Source organism: Arvicola amphibius, chromosome 5 (genome assembly GCF_903992535.2).
Source record: "Arvicola amphibius chromosome 5, mArvAmp1.2, whole genome shotgun sequence".
NCBI classification, from domain to species: Eukaryota; Metazoa; Chordata; class Mammalia; order Rodentia; family Cricetidae; genus Arvicola; species Arvicola amphibius.
The window spans coordinates 54,758,413-54,772,379 of NC_052051.1; the positions used below are offsets into that span (position 1 = coordinate 54,758,413).

At 42.2% G+C, this 13,967-nt stretch overlaps 1 protein-coding gene across 1 annotated transcript in view; it reads left to right on the forward strand.

The window, feature by feature from the left end:
* Positions 1-9,591: 9,591 nt before the first annotated feature.
* Positions 9,592-13,967, forward strand: part of Ttbk2 (tau tubulin kinase 2) — a 123,690-nt gene continuing 119,314 nt past the window's right edge. Inside the window, 1 exon segment of the mRNA XM_042055143.1 lies at positions 9,592-9,897. The gene's annotated coding sequence lies outside the window, so the exon portion shown is untranslated.

Consider the following 13,967-nt stretch of genomic DNA (forward strand, 5'->3'; position numbering starts at 1 on the left):
ATTCTCAAAGCTGAAAGAGAAAAGAAACAAGCAGAAGAGTGTCTCGGTTTACACCAAGCTTCTCAGCAGAAATCTTGCCAGCAAAGAGAAAGTGGCATAAAATGTACCCTGTATTGACAGAAAAAAAAATCATCAAGAATACGATACCTAGTAAAACTATCCTTCAGGACTGAAAGAGAAAAAGACATTTCCAGATAAGAACTAAGAGACTATATCTCTACCAGAGCTGTCCTACAAGAAATGCTAAAGGGCACTCATGGGACAGAAAACTTTGGGGATGAGTATGGCTCAGGTATACATCTTGCCTAGTATGTACAAACCCTAGATTTGGCTGATTCCTAGCATCAAAAAAGGGAAAAAAACTATTAACTCACAGGCAAGAGTGACTGTACAGATAAATTCAGAATGTTCTAATTGTGTGAAACATAAGATTAAAAAAAAATCTACAAGCCAAGGATAGTGGGTGGTTCATGCCTGGCAGCCCCAGCTACTCAGGCATCTGTGAGGCAGGAGGACTACTTGACCCTAGAAGTTTGGGGACCAGCCTGAACAACATAGCCATATTTCTGAAAAGAATAACATATTAAGAAATAATGCCTTGCTTTTCTATTGCTGATAAAAATATACTGACAAAAGCAACTTCAGGAATAGTCTATTTCGGCTCACATTTAAGGACAGCAAAAGTTTAAATAGTTGGTCATATTGTATCTTCAGGAAGGATGGAGCAACCGATTCTTGTGCTCAGCTTTGTCATTTTTATACAGGCTTGTATCTCAACCTTAGGTAGCAGTGCCGTCCACAGTAGGCAAGTCTACTTGTTTCACTAAGCTAATCAAGACAATTGCCCAGAGGCTCCTCTCCCAGGTGATTCTAGATCTCATCAAGCTGACAGCCTCACAAACAAGCAATATGGAAAGATGGAGCACGAAACATCCCAAGTTCAGAGTGAGGAGGAATGGCACGCAAGTGTAGGGTTAATTGTTTAGTGTGTTTTCCTCTCATGCTGCTGTCATTTGAAGCATCGTGTTATAATCAAACTGAAGTCTTTTTGTTAAGCCTCATAGTGTTAACTGGAATCTTAAAACAGTAAAAGAAATTGCAATTTCATAGTAACCGCAGAAAATAGTAAGGAATCAAAACTGGAGTAAATCATTTAGCCAAAAGGAAGTCTAAGATAGGAAGAAAGGAACTCAAAACTAGAAGGTAAGTTTTGTAATTGCTGTAGTAAGATCTTACCTTCATATAGCTAACTTGAATGAAATGAATTCTACAATTACAAGACACGCAGTGATTAAATTAAATGAAAAAACTATACCCAAGTTATGTTGCCTACAAGGAATCTCTAAGGGGACCAGGGCAATGGTTGGGTCAGTAAAGGTACTTCTTGCCACTAAGCCTGACAATCTGAGTTCCATTCCCCACAACCCACATGGCAGTGGGGGAGAAGGTAGGAAAGACCAATTATTAGATACTGACTTAGGGATTTACTTAAAGCACTTCTCATACTGCCCGTTCGCCAAGCATGACTTCAATTGCTACCTGAAACGGAATGACCTGGAGAAAGAGCTGAAACCGTGGGTCATTGCCCTTAACCTGCTGACTACTGCAAACATTTCTGTGAAATCTTTCTCACTTGCCCACCCTACCTTGTGGTTTTAGAATATAAAATGAGAATGCAAACTGGACCCAGGGTCGAAGCCTTTCAAGAACTGTCCTGGCTTTGGTCCACTGGTGACATCTCATCTCTTCCACTTTCATTGATATTGGAATGTTTATTCCAGAAAGATTCCCACAATAGGAGGAGAGAACTGACTATGCCCGTTGTCCTCTGACCTCCACACGCACACCATAGCACACGTGTACCCCCCCCCACACACACAATAGTGCCCAAAGCAAGATATGCAAGCACAGTGAGAAGAAATGGACTAAGATGATTCCATGCAAATGGAATCCCCGCCACAAAAAAAAAATTTAAGAGTAGTCATATGAGATGAAGTACGCTCTAAATCAAAAGCTACAAAAAGTCATTTGCGCAATGAATTTGAGCACAGCCTTGGCAACATGGTGACCCTGTCTTGAATGGGAAAGGGAACATAATGAGCCGCCTCGGCTGCAGGAGGGATTAACAATTGTAAATACATGCACAGTATTAGAATACCCAGATATACGAAGCATGGTATTCAGATACCTAGAGGAAATGGACAGTAATTACAAGGGTCTCAGGAACGGGGTTGTAGCTCTGGCTCAGACCTCGCTGGACCACACACCCATCTCGATTTTTAAGAGCAAATATAATAGCTCACACAATAGAATGTGGTGCTGAGGACAGACAGTAACTCCCTTGCAATGTAGTCCTGGAACCAGGAAGTCAAATTCTGCTCCCATGCTTTTACCAGAGCTAAAGTAAATTTACCAGGATTGGGCTCCCAAGCCAGGAGAGATGGCACACACCTTTAATCTTAGAGGCAGAGAGCAGCGGATCTCTGTGAGTTGGATACCAGCCTGGTCTATATAGAGAGTTCCAGGACAAAATAAATGATAAACAAACAAAAAAGAGGTGTGTTCTCTCCTCTCTCTTCTGAGATCTTGACACTTTGGGATTTTTTGTTGGTTTGGTTTGTTTTTTGTTTGGAATTTTTGTTGTTTTTGGAGACAGGATTTCTCTGTGTAGTTTTGGAGCATGTCCTGGAACTTGCTCTGCAGACCAGGCTAGCCTCAAACTCAGAATCAGATCCTTCTGCCTCTGCCTCCCAACTGCTGGGATTAAAGGCACGCGCCGTCACTGCCCGGCATTTGTTTGCTGTTCAATACAGGGTTTCTCTGTATAGCCCTGGTCGTCCTGGAATAGACCAGGCTGAACTCGAACTCAGAGATCCACCTGCCTCTGCCTCCCTAATGCTGGAGTTAAAGGTGTGCACCATCTGGCTTGACACTTTGTTTTTTTGTTTTGTTTTTATTTGTTTTGTTTCTCGAGACAGGGTTTCCCCGTAGTTTCTAGAGCCTGTCCTGTCCTCTTGTAGACCAGGCTGGCCTCGAACTCAGAGATCCGCCTGCCTCTGCCTCCCGAGTGCTGGGATTAAAGGCGTGCGCCACCGCTGCCTGGCGACACTTTGTTTTTAAACAGTTAACCCTGATCATGTTTCTGGGTAGGCCTTCAAGAAATCAATAAAGCAATATATATCCATCTTAAAAAAAAAAAAAAAAAAAAAAAAAAAAAAAAAAGCAAACCCAGGCTGGAAAGATGACTCAGCGGGTAAGAGCATTTGATTTTCAGCACCTACATCAGGACTTCTGCATGGATATGCATACACCTACATGCGCACACACAAATGCACATGCATGCATGCGCATGCCCCACATTACACATAAATTAAAAGTAAAGTGTTTTTTGAGACAAAGATAGAAGTACTTAGAGCATGTGCTTGTAAGTTGGTATGAAGGATGAGAGCATGTGTAGAGTTTGTACTTATTGGTATTTAACTTTTTTTTTCATTAATCATTTTGCAGTGCTGGGGATCAAACCCTGCAGTGCTGGGGATCAAAAAGCCCTGGCTTTAAGCCAGGCAAGTGCTCAAGTGTTGCGCTGTATCCCAACTCCACTCCAAGCATTAATTTCTGCAAAACTAGGTTTATTTTTTGTTGTTGTTTGGGTTGGTTTTTTTTTTTTTTTGGCTGGTCAAGTGAAGCAGTGGGAGGGGAGAAGGAACAAATCTGTAACTGGTTGTGATCAGTTAGTTGTAAACACCACTACTCTCGGACCAACCTTTTTTTGTTTGTTTTTTGTTTTGTTTTGTTTTGTTGCTTTGGTTTAACAATTGAGTGTTTAAATATTAAAATGGAGTATGAAGGATTACACATAGCTCATCATAGTAGATATGTGTATAAAATTTAAATTTAAAATAGAACAATAGAAAATATGGGATCCACATTTTATATTCATTTAATTCTTCATATGATGTTATACAGCAACCTTGATGTAAGTATATAATACATTTATGGAAATTTTATCTGTCATTTACAAATATTTTTATCATGTAGAATATACTATGCCCATGGGCTGGAGAGATGGCTCAGAGGTTAAGAGCACTGACTGCTTGCTCTTCTGAGGTCCTGAGTTCAATTCCCAGCAATCACATGGTGGCTCACAACCATCTGTAATGAGATCTGGCACCCTTTTCTGGTGTGCAGGCAGACATGTAGATAAAACACTGTATACATAATAAATAAATCTTAAAGAATATACTATGTCCAAATAACACTACTAGAAAATATGTTACAATAATATTTATAAGGCCGGACGGTGGTGGCGCACACCTTTAATCCCAGCACTGGGGAGGCAGAGGCAGGCAGATCTCTTTGAGTTCAAAGCCAGCCTGGTCTACAAGAACTTGTTCCAGGACAGAATCCAAAGCTACAGAGAAACCCTGTCTCGAAAAAAAAAATTATCAAGATGATTAGTCATCCTATCTCAAAAAGTTATTTTGAAAACAAAATTAAAAAAAAAAAAAAAAAACCCTAACTAGGAGGAAATTGAGTGCTGCTTGCAATGGTAGACTCTGATCACTGTGGGATGCTATTAGCCAGCCAGACTGTCAGCGTCTAAAAGTCACCGCAGTGTTCACCATGTAGAGTGGAGAGCTGATTCCAAACCACCCTAGAAGGCACAGAACCTCTTCTTGACCCCCGAGAGGCACCCATCGTCAGGAATCACAGCACCACCACGCCATTCTCACTTTAAAACTGGGAGTACACAGCCTGGCACAGTGGGCACGAGCCACATCCAAGCACTTGGGAAATGGATGTAAGCACGATGGGGATGTTTGAGGTTAACCTGTAGTAGCGGACCAACCAAATCAATCGGGAGATTGATGTATTATTGGATGACCTTCCTGTTACACAAAACAGGGATCAAACAAAACCCTGAGCATTCACTTTCCAGTACCCAAACAAACAACAAAACCGAGCAAATGTAGAATTTACTATTCTAAAAAAACTTAACTGTTGCCTTGAGGCTACAGCTCAGTGATAAAGTACTTGCATGTATAGTTCTAGGTTCAATACCTAGGACTTAACCAGGAAAAAGAGAAAAGAAAAAAAGAAAAAGAAAAAACTTTAATGAGATCATTAATCTGAGTTTCATAAAAGTTAAGGAAAAATGGCAACCAGATTAAGAAATAACTTGAGGGGCTGGAGAGATGGCTCAGAGGTCAAGAGCACTGACTGCTCTTCCAAAGGTTCTGAGTTCAATTCCCAGCACCCACATGATGGGCTCACAACCATCTATAATGAGATCTGGTGCCCTCTTCTGACATGCAGGAGTATATAAAGGCAGAACATAATAAAAATAAATAAACGTTAAAAAGAGAAATAACTTGAATTAGAATAGAGTCTTTTCTTCCTTTCCTTTTGCAGTGTTTGGGATCACAGCCAGGGCCCACAGGCATGTGAGTTAAACGGTCCATCACTGACCACACCCTAGAATTACTTCATGAATGTACACTCTTTTTAAGCTTTACTTTTTTTGTCGTCCCAATACTCCCTTATAGTATAGTTGATTTTAATCACTATCAAACCCAAATTGATATTCAATATATTTGAATCCCCCAAATTATGGATACCTGGCCTAGCTGTCCAACATTTTTCTCTCGCCTTGTTTTCTTTGGATTTCTAAAGTTTGAAATAAACTTACCACCACTAAACAATAAAGTTCCAAAAATTCACAAAAACGAAGCCAGAGCACAAATATTTCGGGTGGTTCATAGAATTGATGCGAAAGCTATTCTGTGAAGAACAATGCAGCAGACGCTCTCAGATGATCCCAAGCATCTGGCTCCCTGTATTGTTCAGCAACTCCTGTTCTAGAGTCTAGGCTACAAAGCTCCAAAGTAGCAGCTACTACACTGTTCTGTGGGATTTGCATATTTGCTAAGTACATTGCAAAACTCTGAACTAAGTTTTATATTTCCAGTACCTAGCAAAGTAGTCCGCCCTATGAAAAAATTGTTTACAGAGATCTTATGGGCTGAGTAATGTTTAAATAGAAACTAGTTTGATGAAGAATTTCAAGGCCAGAGACTGTTGGGTGGTTTGCAGAAGTGTTGCGTTTCATGTTTCAAAGCACTGTGTACTCAGTTTGAGAAACAGCTTGACAGTTGTAATGAGATATAATTAAAGCATAATTATTAGTGTGTAATTCTGAGGCCCTAGAGGTTTTGTTTTTGCTCTTCTTTGACCCCAGGGAATGGACTCAAAACACTGCACATGATCAACCTGTTCTCTACCAGAGCGCTACATTCTTAGCTCCTGGAGATTCAGTTTTTGCTTTTCTGGTGCTGCCTTAGTTACTTCTCTTGCCTGTTGACAACCACCTGACGAAAGCAGCTTAAGGAAGAGTTTGTTTGGTTCATAGTTCAAAGGTCCAGGCCATCGTGGAGGGGCAAGCTTGGAGCTGAGGTGTCTGGTCAGCCTGCATCCGTAGTCAGGGAAGCAGAGACAGACGAAACGCTGTTGGATTGCTCTCTTACCTTGACTTTCTGCACTCACGGTCATCGCTTGCGCTCGGATCGGGGAGGGGTGCTTTGCCGTTCCCTTGGACAGAGGCCATGTTCATGCCGGCGGTACAGTTAGCTCAAGCTTCGCTTGGGCTTCCTCTGCTCCCTACAGTGCTGCCTGAATTCAGGGTGGGTTTCCTCACCTCGACTAGCCTAGATAATCCCTCAGAGAGGAGGCAAAGAATTTCTCGCTGGTGATTCTAGACCCTGTCAAGTTGACAACCGATATCAACCATCATAGCACAGGGGACTGAATTCAACACATTCCTCACCGCTAGCCCAGCAGAATTTTTTAAAGAAAGGGGAGGAAAGAATGAATGGCAAGCATCTTGGTCTTCACTCTGATTCATACTGTGGTGTTGGAGCTGGGGATGTGGCTCTGGAGTAGTGTGCCCTGCTGGGGCACAACAAACAAACAAAACATTGTGATGTTGTCCTGGTAACCATATGCTATAAAAGAGCCATGTAGGTCATTTCCTGTTGAGATCAGGGCAATGTTACAAAATGGTACCAAATGTGGTAGAGTAGCACACACATAGAAGAACAGTGAAAGAAAAGATAATTCAATGTGTTATTTCTTGCTAGAACAAAATTTAAAAAAAAATTGTAAGGAGCATTATGTCTTGTATGGAGACTTCCCTGTTTAAAACGGAATTTTACTATCCTAGAATAGTTTGTAAGATTCTTCATAAATCCAAGTTTCATACTTTGCATAACCCAAGACTTGAGCCAGTCATCTTTATTTTCCCAAATATTACTTTATTAGTTATCTGTCACCACACACTCAATCAGTGTTTTTTTTTTTTTTTTTTTTTTTTTTTTTTTCTTATTTCTTTTTTTTTGGTTTTTCGAGACAGGGTTTCTCTGCAGCTTTTTTTCTTAGAGCCTGTCCTGGAACTAGCTCTTGTAGACCAGGCTGGCCTCGAACTCACAGAGATCCGCCTGCCTCTGCCTCCCGAGTGCTGGGATTAAAGGCGTGCGCCACCACCGCCCGGCTCAATCAGTGTTTAAGGCAATAGTAAACATTTATTTTTGATATTGGGGATTTATGATATCACATTGTTTTTGTGGGGCTGAATTTAGGGAGTGGCTCTCAGCTGATTCTGGCTTGCTTATTTTATAAGTTGGTTGTCAAGATGCTAGCTGGAAGCTGTAATTCCAGCATGCCCAAGGTGGAGGCAGGAAAAACAGAAGTTTGAGGTTATCCTGGGCACACAGGGGCTACATTCTATCTTAAAAACAAAACAATGAAGATCCCACACCGGGTGGTGGTGACCACGCCTTTAATGCCAGCACTTGGGAGGCAGAGACAGGCGGATCTCTATGAGTTTGAGATCAGCCTGGTCTACAAGAGCTAGTTCCAGGACAGCCTCCAAAGCTACAGAAAAACCCTGTCTTGAAAAACAAAACAACAATAATAATAAATAAATAAATAAATAAATAAATAAAACAAAATAAAAACTTACCTCATTAATGCCGGGCAGTGGTGGCGCATGCCTTTAATCCCAGCACTTGGGAGGCAGAGGCAGGCGGATCTCTGTGAGTTCGAGGCCAGCCTGGTCTATATGAGCTAGTTCCAGGACAGGCTCCAAAGCTACAGAGAAACCCTGCCTAGAGCCCTCTCCCCGAAAAAAAGAAGATCCCACAGTGAAACCCATTTTTATATTAACCTATTTTTTTTTTAATTCTACCTAGTGTGGTAGCACATTTATAATAAATAGTGGAAAAAACCATTTTTCTGCTTTCATCAGAAACAAAACAATTTGGCAACTTCCTTATGTTGAACAGAGGAAGATGACGTCATCATCAGTTGTCTTTGAGTGTACATTTGTTCTGCCTTTTGTCCAAGAATCTGAAAATGATAGGCAGGAAGCTGTCTCCTGTCCATAAAAGAACATAAAGAAACTCAACAGGAAGAATATTTCTGTCGCTTAAGAAAACAATTAAAAACAAAGAGTTAAAATTCATCCTTTCTGTCCATGGCAAACACGTGGCAGTCATTGGAACTGTGAAGGAGAAAGAGCATTGGACATGCGATATTTAAACGGACACGAGGTTTGGTTTTGACACTAGCGTGATCTTGGTAAAGTTAACTCAATTTTTAATGTCTATATAATGGTCAGTAAAGATGGGAGGGAGACTTACTCTTAGTTTTTTGTTTTGTTTTTCACCAAAGAGTTTGGTACCCATCCAACACGAAATATGTCTCCCACACAGCCTTAATGCTCCACCCTTCGTAGTTAGTCTTTGAGCCACTCCTGCAAACTCCAGCTTAGAGTTCCAGATTGGTCCACACGAAGGTTGTTCATTGTTTTTATCAAAACAGCAATGCAATCTTTTTCCATAGGTTGCGAAGGGGCACTCCCTTCTCCAGGCTGACATCTATGTAATGCCTTCCTTTGCTCCTCACACCTTCGGGTTTCCTGGCCCTGGCCAGGAGCTTAGGTTAAGATTCTGGGGACAGCGCCCATTCTTCAGATCCTGGTGGCTTTAGGTCTGAGCAGGCGAGTAGACCTTAAGCAACCACCCAGCCTTGCGATTCTCGTCGCGACTGCCTCAGTGACAGAGTATTTTTTTTTCTTCTAAACGGCTCAACTCTGTGGCCACAAAGCATGCTGAACTAGAATACCTACTCAAGTCTGCGCTCAGAAGCTCTGCGCCCTACACCTCTACTCAGGACAGGCCGGTCGTTGCGGCGGACACTGGAACTACAAGTCCCAGAATCCCCGCGCACACACGCACGCGCACTGTCATTGTGATGCTTCTTTCCCGGTAACTCGCCCTCTCAGGCAAACCTGAAGATAGCGGCAATTCTCCGGTGGGGGGCGGAGACGCTCTCGGCCCAATTCTCCGCCCCCTCCCTGATAGGCAATGGGACTAGCCAACCGACGCCACGGGCTGGGAACGTGCTCTCCAATCAGCACCCGCGGCGGAAAGGTGGGCGGTGCGCGCTGGCAGGGCAGGTGGGCTAGGCTGTGCGGCTTGCGGGGGGGAGAGTAACGTCGGGCCGGGTCAGCGGGCGCTGCAGTAGTCGCCGCAGCGGCTATGGGAGCGGTGGGGACGAGGCGGCGGCGGCGGCGGCAGGAGGAGGTGCAGGGGCTGGCACGAGAGCAGCGGCCCGGGGAGGCCCGCAGCAACACCCGCAGCCGCCGCCGCCGCCTTTAGACGCGGACGGCACCCGAGGGGACCGCCGGCCGTCTAAGCCGCGCTCGGGTCCCGCCGCAGTGGGCGGCGGGGGATGGGCAGGCGGCGGCGGGCCAGCCTGCTGAGCGGTGACTCCTGCCGGTGCGAGCTCTGAGCTGGACCCCAGTCCTCCGCCGGAGATCCTGCGTCCGCCGCGGCCCAGGTAGGACACACCCCCGAGCCCCGGGGCGTCTCCAAGTAGCCTCTCTGCGCCCGCCGGACCCCTAGCCCAGCCCTACCGAGGCATGGAGGAGAGGCTCCCCAAGACCCTTGGGTCTCTGCCCGTACCCTGGGCTGGTGCCAGACCCAAATTGGTCCTCATCCCCGAGACTGTTCTGGTTCTGCCCCATTTCCCCGGAGATTTGGGTGCTTTCCCTGAACTTGGAGGGTCACGAAGCTGCTTCATCTGTTCTGTGAATGACCCATATATCACTTGTACTCATGACTCTTCTGGTTACCAGGATCGAACAGAGAGGATTCTTTAAAATTATGAGCGTTTTATTTTACCTTTATTTTTTCCTCGCTGTAATGGAAGAGGACGGAGCTATGGAATCTCTCTCTGGGGTAATAAGGAAGGCCAGGACTTTGTAGTACTGAAGTAATGACTGGAGGGATTGGCTTTGACAAAGATGATGCTGTTGATACGCTGGGATGCAGAAAGAGGGACAAAAGAGCCTACGTATACGTACTGTCGAGTCAGAGAAGTAAATAATCATGAGGGTGCTAGGATACTTGATCTTCCAGTGAAGTTCATTTTGTTTCCGTTGTGGCGCTGCCTTAGAGGTAAAAATGACATTGAGTTGTACTTTGCTTTAGATTAAAGTTGATGGGCTTCTCTGCTCTGGCTTTGGAAGCTGTCCTTTGACCATTAAAGAAGAGAATTTTATCTTAACCTACGTATGATGGGAAATGGTTATTTAGTAGAATTGAATTGCGTGAGAGCGTATATTATGAATGGGCATATGTTTGTACTCAGACTCTCAAATACAAGAAGGATCCCGGCTGTGTTTTGTTAACAGTGTTTGGTTTTGAGCCATTAACAGTTGCCTTGACATTAAACATGGACTTGAGGATAGACTGCAAAGAGGTATCTGTTTTCTTTTAACTAAGTGGACTAGAATAACATTCATTAAGGGATTAACAAAATGAGGATTTTAAAAGTGTTGAGTGGGTTGAATACTTTGTGTCTTGCCTCTTTAAAGAAGCTGTGATAGTGACAGATATAACAATATGACGTCTTGGAGAATCTATCCCAATTTTGATTGTGGTCTATTAAAAATTAAAAGATAATGAAAGAAATCTTTAGTACAGAAGTTTTCCTGTATGATGAATTTTTAGGAAGACACCAAAAGGGATGGATGAAGCATGATTACAGAGGAAATTTCTCTAATAGTTTAACTTTATAATGGAATGATAGAAACTGACTTTTTCAGTTTTAGACACATAGAAGACATTGAGGCTCATACATAACTTCATTAATTTTGTAATTTGAAATTGAAACAGATTGATCATGAGTAGGGAGCTGGCTTATAAAACATATATTCATATATATATATATCATTGAGTGAATTCTGTATTGTTTATGACTTTAGATTTTTATTGTTAAGTAGTGGCTATTTTAATACCGCAGGAAAGCTGAGCAAATTGAGCTCAATTATGTAGGACTTTATATATCTTTAAATGTCATGCTAGTAGTGAGAGTTGTATACTTTAAACAATTTTAGGGAGCAATTTATATATAAGGCTGCATTAAAATGTGACAGTCATGGGTTGTTTAAACATTTTTAAGTATACTTATTTTTGTGTGTATTTTGCCTAAATGTGTGTGCCGTGATAAACTATTGATTTTTCAAGGTATGTAGGTGTTGCATGGCTGAGTTAGTTCTGATCATGGAGTTTAAGTTTCATTTAGGTGCTGAGCAGGACGTTCTTTGTAAACTACACAGCTTTATCAAGAATACATATGGATGATATTGCTTTGTTGTCTAGAGGCAGACTTACTCTGCAACTCAGGCTGCTCTTGAAGTCCCAGTAATCCTTCTTCTTCAGCCTCCCAGGTGCTAGAATTACAGGTGTCAACCACCATTTTTATGCCATACTAGGGTTCAAATCCAGGGCTTCATGTATTCTAGGCAAGCACCCCACCAACTGAGCTACATCCCCAATTTTTTATTTTATTTTGAAAGAGGGTTTTCCTAGATTGCTCAGGCTGGCCTGGGTCTTATGATCTGCCTGTGTTTGTCAACAGAATAACTAGGGTTGCAAACATGTACAACCACATCCAGGTCATTAGTCTGTTAAAAATATTAAATTTTGTGTGTATGTTTCTTTTGTTTGCATGTATATAGTTTACTGACTGTCTACGTGTCTGGTGCCCATAGAAGTCGGAAGAAGGTTCTAGATCCCTTGGAACTTGAGTTACTAATAATGTGAGCTGCCACGTGGGTGACGGGAACTGAACCTGGGTCCTTTGGAAGAGTAGACAGTGCTGTAACCACTGGCCATCTCTAGCCCTCATTTCTCTCTTTACACTTCCTTTTATTTTACTTTCTCCCATTTCAAAACACTTGCCTTAAAAGATAAGGTTGCATTGTTTCCCTTATCTAATCATATCATCATCTCAATACTGTATTTTTGTTAGTTTGTCTGTAGTTTTCTGCTTGTGTTGCATGTTATGGAGCATGTTTATAAATTTTCTTTTTTCTTGGTCCACTAAGTATTTTAGCTTATATAATATCTAAAAATGGTTTTATTAACATTTTTCAATGACTAGTAAGGCAGAGATGAGGGAAGAAAAGCCAAAGAGAAAAGTGTGATACATACCAATAATGATGTTTGATTCAAAAATCACCTGGATGCAGAATTACATTGTAAACTGGATTAGGACTTCCTTTCTGTTGAACTTCCATGACAATTAATAAACTCAACATATTTAGGGCTGATAAACTGGAGAAATGGCTGAAGACCCAAGGTTTAGTTCTCAGCACCCACATGGTGGCTCACTACCATTCATAACTGCAGTTCCAGGGGATCCAGTGCTGCCTTCTGACCTCCAAGGACACTAGACTCAATATGATGCACAGACATAAATGCTGGCAAACCAATCATACATGTAATAAATTATTCAAAACAATCTCTTGGAATCTTTGAATGGTAAGTTATTGTAACAGCTGCATACGCTCTTTCAATACTTGCTAAGCATTTCTCATGTTAAACTGTCATGGGTTAAAGATTCAGTAGTAGTGCTGGGTGGTTCTGTACACCTTTAATCTCAGCACTTGGGAGGCAGAGACAGTTGGATCTAAGGCCAGCCTGGTCTACAGAGCTAGTTCTAGGACAGCCCAGGCTACGCAAAGAAACCGTGTTTTTTTTTAAAAAAAAATCAGTGTTAGATGAAAGAGAAATATCTCTTCACTTTTAAGTTTACCACATAGTAGAAGCAGAAACCTGTAGAAACAGATACTTATACAAGTTTCAAGTATTATGAAGAGAACGTATAAACATGAGCAGGTAGTTTCAAGAGAAGTTGCTGTTTTATTAATCCTAATTCTGTGTTCTCTATTAGCTTCAGAGGTCAGTGGAAATATTTCACTCTAATTGAATAATTAAAAATAAATATTCTAAATGAAAAAAGTAATAAAAGTTAATGTGCATATTACCCCGTGTGTTATGCAGACATGTGTATCTGCAATAAACAGGAGAAAAATAAAGAAGGAAACATTTTGTTTTGAGGTTTTCATCCACTGTGGCACGGAGGGCAAGGTGGAACAGGTCAGCTGACTTCATTGCATTGAGGAAGCACAGAAAATACCCATGCTCATGCCCTCACGGATATACTCAGAGGTGAACTCTACTAACAATCAAGTTGACAATCAAGATTAACCCTTACAAGTCCACCTCTTGTTAACTTGACGCCCAAACACATCTCTTTAAGCCATACATTTGGCCTGGGAAGATAGCTCAATGGGTAAAAGTGCTTGTCACACAAGTCTGAGAAGCTGAATTCAAATCCCCAAAAGCCATGTGAAGCCAGTTGTGGAAGTGCTTATCTGTGCCAGTACTGAGATGGTGCATGGAGATGAGAGACCTTGGAAGCTCACATGTGATATATTCAGGAAAACAGCAAAAAACAACACTTCACATGTATCCTGTGACCTGTGAGCCTACAGATATACGTGTGCGCGTGCGCACACACACACACACACACACACACACACACACACACGACTCACT